The sequence below is a fragment of the Lepisosteus oculatus genome, chromosome 3, assembly GCF_040954835.1.
Source record: "Lepisosteus oculatus isolate fLepOcu1 chromosome 3, fLepOcu1.hap2, whole genome shotgun sequence".
NCBI classification, from domain to species: Eukaryota; Metazoa; Chordata; class Actinopteri; order Semionotiformes; family Lepisosteidae; genus Lepisosteus; species Lepisosteus oculatus.
The window spans coordinates 58027828-58035737 of NC_090698.1; the positions used below are offsets into that span (position 1 = coordinate 58027828).

At 38.8% G+C, this 7910-nt stretch overlaps 1 protein-coding gene across 7 annotated transcripts in view; it reads right to left on the minus strand.

Moving 5' to 3' along the window:
- apba1a (amyloid beta (A4) precursor protein-binding, family A, member 1a) overlaps positions 1-4075 on the minus strand; it is a 99798-nt gene extending 95723 nt beyond the window's left edge. For 4 of the 7 annotated variants that reach the window (XM_015367102.2, XM_015367065.2, XM_069187301.1 and 1 more), the window contains exon 1: positions 3743-4073. The gene's annotated coding sequence lies outside the window, so the exon portion shown is untranslated. Of the gene's footprint in view, positions 1-2737; positions 3291-3742 lie in introns of those variants that run through there. The other 3 variants (XM_015367076.2, XM_015367083.2, XM_015367110.2) reach the window with 2 other exon arrangements.
- Between the last annotated feature and the right edge of the window lie 3835 nt (positions 4076-7910).

The following is a 7910-nucleotide window of genomic DNA, read 5'->3' on the forward strand; positions in this document are numbered from 1 at the left end:
TAACAGGAGTATTCATGTCCCTAGGAATGCCTTTCCTTCACAAAGAAAAAAAAGGCACAGAGCATCTGCAATACATGCTGCTACAGAGCTGTTCACGGACAGTGGGTTTAGAAGTGAATTTTGGCATAGTTTCAAATGGTAAATTACCAGGTTACACCAAAAAGAATTACACTAGCAACAAATCTGCGCCATTTTATTAACCTTTTAAAATTCCCCACTCCAGAGACAAAGTAACACATAAAGTATGACAGTCAGCATGCAAAAGACAGTTTGTATAACATTTTTAATAACATGTTTATTACTCAAATTTTTTGTGTCTTTGTCAGTCTATTCATTTAACTAGCTGAAAACAATGTCCTGAACGTGACTGATTTTAATTCAGAAGTCCCCTGCTTCTCTATTTCAAGGCATCCCACCATTCCTAACATGAAGTGATATCTTGTTTTAAGCCTTTATAACAAAGTGTTCACATAAACTGGAAAACACAACCTGGCTATCATAATGCTGTAAATTGTTTAATTTCCATTGTCGATTGATTGATTTTCAATGCTACAGTCTGCTTCCATTTACAGTACAGTCTAATTACTTGTCAGTGTGGTTTTATAAGAGGCTATATGAGTTCTTCTTTCTACAATTAAAATAATACTCTTGAATGAAACAGGTAATAGTTATTTTCTACAGTCCAGACTGATCTTTTCCAAGCTTGTTCAGGATTTTTGGCATTAGCCGTTTTCAGCAGGAGCACTGAAAATCCTAAACAAAATTCATCAATAGCTAAAAATCTATTGGTTGAGCTTTCTTCACAAAATCACAACACTAAAACACTATTTTGACATAACATACTGTAAGAGTTACATACTGTTTCTGACTGTTACAGAAGACATGAGCCCTGAGCTACCTTTTTGAGCCATTTAAGACACAGGAGCTTATTGACCAGTAGAGTTACAGACTATACCAGTCCACTCCAGGCCGCAGACACACAAAGCTAAAAGACGATGGGAGGAAAATTAAACTCTGAATAAAGACACTCAAAACTCAAAACGCAAGTTAATGCTGATGACACTGATGCTTTATCTCCAGAGTCTATGTCGGCTGACTCTATTGAGGTGAAGCCTGCCCATCACACCTCTCCCAGTTGCCATGCATTCAACTCTACCATTGAAGGATTATCTCCTTCATTTCCTTCTCAGCAACTACACAGCTCTCACCTTCAGAGGTAATGAACCTCTTATGAAGCATTAATGAACAGTCTTCTGGAGCTCATGCCAATGTGACGAAGCACCAATGAAATCACAGCATCGACATCCTTACCTGGTAAATGTGAAGGTTGTTTATTTGACAGGATTGTTTATTGGCCTTAATCTGAATATGCCAGTCTCATCCTAAGGGCCTGAGCGACTACTGTAGGCTTCACCTGGCTTTGCCACTAGTTTGATGTACAGCATCAACTGCAAATGGGGATACCACCTTTTGGGACACACTTAATCGCTGACATACACTTACATTTGTGGGTACACTGATTTTCAATTTCAAATTTTAAAGTGTGCCGAAGTATTGGCATACTTGTTGCTGGAAGGGAGTGTGACGCATAGCTGGTATTGTGTACAGGAGTTACACAAAAAACAGAGCAGCAACCAAAATTGGTTACTGGCTAAAAATTAATTGAATCAGCATCGCATTTTAAATCAAAGGACCTATCCTTCCTGTAAGTCATTTTTGACAAGCAACACTTAAATCTTTGAATACCATGCTGTCTTTATGTTATTTAACTGTACAAATACAAGGCTAACAGCAAAACCCCCAAACACCAAAAGCTGAACTCACTTCAAGTCACTTATACCTCAAACTCCAGGTTTTTGTATAAATTATACTAGCTAAAAGTCAAAACGCAAGGTATCAATTGCTGTTTTTAGACTTTTAAAACAGAAAACTATCTTGCACTTTATGCTGACTCATCTAAGAGCTTGCATATTATATGACCTAAAATTGATAAAACTGCTATGAAAAGGAAGTCTTTTCTGTTACTCATAACAAGGTACAGTATACATTTCATAAATCAGGACAGCAGGACCATTAGGAAGGACAATCACAAATAAAAAAATAAGAATCTGCATCACATAATTAAAAGCAAGACAAGTACTCATATAGGTATCAAAAATCAAGAACAATGTCGAGACAATATTAACTAAAATTACAAAAGTTTAATAGCTACGTTTTCCTTCTAAACGTATGCGCTACAACACCCATCTAATGCTTAAAATAAACAATACAGCACTATGCATGAAATAAAACTCCCAAAGTATATCTTATCTCGATTTTCAGTGTGCATATTTACAAAAGGCTGGAGAATACGCGGACATGCACATAATTCTTTCAACCCGATCACCACCAGCGCACCTGTTCAGTAAAGATGATTGCTTACTGCGCAAAACACCGAACATAATTGTAAAGCTAGCCAATTATGCGATGTCAATGTGATAATCGTGTAATCTCCTCTGGGTGTCAAATCAGATGCAAACGTTTCGATTTCAAATACATATTCCAGCACAATTGTTCTACATACAGTACATAGGAGCGTGCTGTACTATTTACAGTGCCGTTTTTTTTTTACACAGTACCTGCCTTAATCGGCGAAAAAAAAGGTGCAGTACTGCGTAAAGCTAGACAAGCCAAGATATAAATGAGACGTGCTGATTAAAGGCGTGCAAAATTCTGATCGCTTTTAATGCGGCTTTACCTGATATACGCACATCTCCCCCTCTTCGCGGTTATGAGTGGTAGGATGATTTTCACCTGAGCAGAATCTGACACACCAGCGCTGCAACTGGACAAGTATTTGGCAGGAAGGCTGGTCCAGGAGACTAAAGCGCAAGCGCACTCTGCAGCCGCCATTCAGCCGTACATGCGGTACACAATTTGGCAAAAACACTGAAGCAGGTCCCCCCGGAGCAGCTGCAGAAGTGACAGCCGCCCCCAACACGTATCTCGATAAGCGGTTAGTTGTAACCATGAATTTACCATTATTTAAAGCAAGACCAAACAAGAGGATCGGATGCTTTTTTCCCCTTTTTGCATCCGATTTCCTTAAATCTTCCTTCACGCTCACATCAGCAAGTTTCGGAAGATCTCTCCCACTTAAGTTCAAAAGAGCTCGTGATTTGTCTGCTTCGCAATTCATTTTTGCGCATCAGGTTGTAAAAGTACTGCTGATCCCTCCACGAAATGTTCCAAAAGCACAGTACTGAAAACAACGTCCTAAAATAACTCTCTGAATGAAAAAAAAACAAACACACGTCCTATGTAGAAAGAAGCATTATCGTATATTTTTTTCTTTTTTTTAAGGGATGCCTTCTATCTAATACGACTGGCGTTACAGATACGTGTCGTCAAATCACTTGTGTGGTCATCGTGTGTGAAAGAGGGCGTAAGCGAATATTTCTTTCACACATAATAAGGGTTATCCCTGGCAATCCTTTTGTTTCTGTGCGCTTAGCCCGATGCAATATTGTGCGTCAGCTGGCATAGTGCAATAATAACATGATGAACATTACCAGACAGGCCCGCTGACTGACTGTAATAAAGCTTATCTCCCAGGTGAATTTTCCAAACGGACACTATACTGAACCAGCTGGTTGGACCATCCGTGTGCTAATACTACGCACGCTTAATTATATCTGCCTGTCCAAGTTAGGTCATAGCCACAGATTACCTTGTTTGGAAAAAAAAAGAAAACGTCTTCTACCTGTTTGTCATCAGCAGTGTTTCTGCAATCCTTTGATCCTGTCCCTCTCTGCGGCTCCACCATCTTCCCTGCCTCCCGAGCTCAGCAGCTGTCAGTCCAGACGCTGCCAGCCCCTCCTTCGCTTCAGTGACATCAGAGGGGATTACAAACGATACGAAAAGCGTCTTAAAAGAGCAGAAATTGTATTACTGCTGTTTAATACAAAGGGTTCCAGCTGTCTTCATGAACTATAAAGAAATCCTACTACTTTTGTTTGTTTTTTTTTTCCACATGCGGGAGCTGGATTGTCGTGCTAAAACATCACGCAGGAATTGCAGCTCCACTGTAACCGTCGGTGCTGGGGTCGTAAAATTGTTCGTGTTTATGATGAGACTGGCTGAACTCTATAAAATGGCATTTCATATGTAATTTAATGCATGCACTCTGAAAATAAAAATCTAATTCATTCTGTTATTTTTAAGTCTTAATAGTTCTCTGTTAAATTGAACAATGTATGCAAAAATAGATGAAGGTTTTAAATCACTTTAAGAAATGAATTATTATTAATTATTATTATTATTATTATTATACATTTAAGTGACTGTCAGATGCACTGGGTGGATGTTCACAGCCATCAACCTCAATCTGCCAAGACATCAATAATACACAGTACCCCAAAATTAGAGGACTAAAATATTAGGTTGTCTTCAATGTTATGTAGCCTATGAGTTAACCATGGTGGCACAGAGGTAGGATTGCTGCCTCACAGCACTGAGGCCCTGGGTTAATTGGCTTCTAATTGGCTCTGGTGTGTGTGTGCACGTCTGTGCGTCTGCCCTGCGATAGACTGGCATCCTGGCAAGGATGTGTTAATAGTCAAATAAAAAAAAAATTAACACGAAATACAAGTTTACGCACTCCAATATACTGCATGGAACAACGTAATTCATACATCACAGATGTACAGCTTTACCCCACTATGTAACTGCATGCCACTACTTTTGACTTTCACTGCAGATGACAAATGATAATCGGCATAATGAACATACCTGAGTCACGTCCCTTCAGTAAAAGAAACTGTTTGCAACAAAAAATTGTTTTTCTTGATGGCAGCTGTGATTGTATTAGTTTTAATTGATACAAAATGTTTTCTTAACCTTTCTCTAAAGACATTTTGCTGCTGTAGGATGTAGCAGGACAAATCCTTTGGGAATGATACCTAAAATGACTAAGTACTGTGTCCAAAGCTACAGACTACAATTTGTAACAGAGCAGCCAGAAGACTGTGTGTTTATTATGCAATCAATTTCACAGAGCTTTATTTGACCATTTCAAAGACTGCAATCAGAAACAGACTATATCATCACCTTTGGTTGTAGAGCTCATTACTCGGGATTCACAGTGAAATTTAAACAATTTTAATGGAAATGAGCCACCCTTTAAACGGGAACATTGTTTTTATATTCAGGGTTAGAAAGAATCAGCATTGATGAGTGCATTTCAAACCACAATAAAAGTAAAATGTACACAGTAACTTGTAAAACTTTCAATTTACATGACAAAATAGACTAGATTTCCAGGTATGCACAACACCATATTCTGTGATTCAGAACGAGACCAACAAAACCTCTGGTGATGTGTTGTGGCCCAATGACATTGTAAACAAGCAGGCTTATGAATATATCTCTTTTAATCCAATAAAAATATTATTCTAAATTTCAAGACGGTTTTGCCGGTAAATGGAACTTACTTGTTAAACTCTGCATGCAGGTCACGTTGGAAAGTTTTTGCAGCAAAATGTCTGCTGCACAAGAAGTACTTATTCGCTCATACCCTGCATTACATTAGTCATCACAGTGACTGGTGAGCAGGAAGAGCTGCTTCATGTCACAATTCATGGCCACTCTTGCTCTTGCCTGTAGCGATGTTTGCAACAACAATGGCGATTTACAGTACTTAGACAAAGTTCACGGTTTTGTGCTTAATTTGAAATTAATGAAATCTTTCTGCACTGTCAATGAATTTGTGGTGTTACCAAGTTTTAAGAACCGGGCTAATCCGAAAAATATAATCCCAGTTTTGACTTCAGAAATATTTATTGAAACCATTCACCATTAAAACCAATTATTCATGGGAAATAAATACAACTCTCTTAGCTATAGGTGTGAAGGTGTGACATTGCTTCTGGACCCTCTCCCAAAGCTCATGAGACTTCATTAGTCCCTCCAAGATCCCAATTTCCACGTTTTGTAGTGTGCAGTAGGGATACTTCATAGAATTCCATTATAGGACATACTGACATTAACATACTCTGGTAACCGGGGAATCTTTGTATTTCCAGGGGTACTGTTGTTTTTACTTTGTGGTCATATGTGGAAGAAGAATCATCAGCATTTGTTTTTAGCTGTTGAGGTAATGGTGATCTAGGTTACTCTTATCCCTGTGTGCTCTGAACCCGATTCCATACACCTCCAAGTGCCCCCAGATCAGTAAGAATGATCAAGGGCAAATTAAAGGCGTGATTATTGATCAATGTGATGAATAACAAAAAGGTTCATGGTGGTTGCTCCGTAGTTCTACTGTGTTTATGCAATTTTGTTGCTCAAGTGAGAAAAAAAATGTATACCACATTTTGGAAAGTGACAAATCAGTCAAACAGCTAAAATTGAAGGAAACGTAAAGAAAAGTTTCTCCCAAAGGAATGGGGACTAAGGAGATTAATTGTTCTTCCTCCGACACAGCTCCTGATTCAAACGATATGAACAGCTACAGTGCCAGATGCATAGTCAAAGTGCACGCAAGCGAGAGCACCTTTAAGTGGGGGAGAGAAATTAAATTTGTTGAGAATTTAGGGAATGGAAGATAAAAAATTATTCCCGAAGGTTTTTCTCAAGACGTCTGTGGCCTCTTCTTTTTGTGTGGCAACGTTAACTTTATAAATGAATTACACATGAACTTTTTTCACAACCATTCTATGTTCCTTATAACTGCATATACAGTATACTGAATGAAAGGAACTTGGCACTCTGTGAATGTAGTGCCTCACAAATGTATTCATCACCTTCCAATGAAGGCCCATTGTGTTGAATTACTAATAACGAATACACATTTCTCAAGTGAACGTTTTTAATTAAAATGTGAACGCTCAGACTGAACACTCTTGTGGGTGAAAGCAGTTAAAGGTCAGCAAAGTCAGTCGTGAGACCTCACTTGCTTCCTTGCTGCTGGACTTTTCCTGGCATGACGACAATCCAGCAGGACAACACGCAACTTCATGCTCTGTGCTTCTTGTTTAGAAATGGCTGTCCTGTGAGCCGAAATTGAGAAAGTTACATCAAGGCTAACCATTTGTCAGATGAGCAGGGATAGGGTGTAACCATTGAACAGGAGATTGCTTTCCCAGGCTCTACTGAAGCATCTGGCAATAAGACAGCATCTGCCACCAGATTCAATGCACACATTCCAGATGTAGTTTGTATTGCCACACACTCTATAGGTCTATGACTTTCACTGTAAACTCCATTCATGACAAACATAAATTAGTATGTTCACTAAAACGCCAGTGCATCTGCTACATAAAAACTAATTTTCAGGATGACTTTGTGGATGTGTTGCATTTATAAGTTATATTTATTGTGATGTTTAGTACACTTGTATATTGTAATCTGTCTAGATAGGTAGATAGGTACTGTGTATACTGCACTTTCACGCATCATATGGAGGTATGAAGACAGCTTTTAGATCTTATATTGGAACTAGACGGGCATATGAAAATTCGAAAGAAGGCAGCAGGTGATTTCCTTTAAACAGGGTTCCTGAAGCAGGATCCAAGAAGTGCGTGCTGTGAGCAAGGCTCCAAAGAAGTTTAAAAAAATGTCCAAACTTGAACCTAGATGATGATGAGTTTATTCAAGTTCCTGTAGTGTTATTTGGACTGAGGGGATACAGCTCTCCCCTGAGTGAGAGTCCTGAGTGCCCAGTGTTGCCTCCTGCAACGCTGGCACGTTTCTACACAGATTGGTATACCAGAGCAATCAGGGTAAAATACTTGTTTCAAGGATATAACAGCAATGTTTATACCTACAGAGATCTGAACCTACAAACTTCCTGCTGAATGTCTTCATTTCAAGAACCACATTCACTCTCCCAAGCTATTAGGTGAAGAAAAGTTCCAGATTGAAGTTTAATA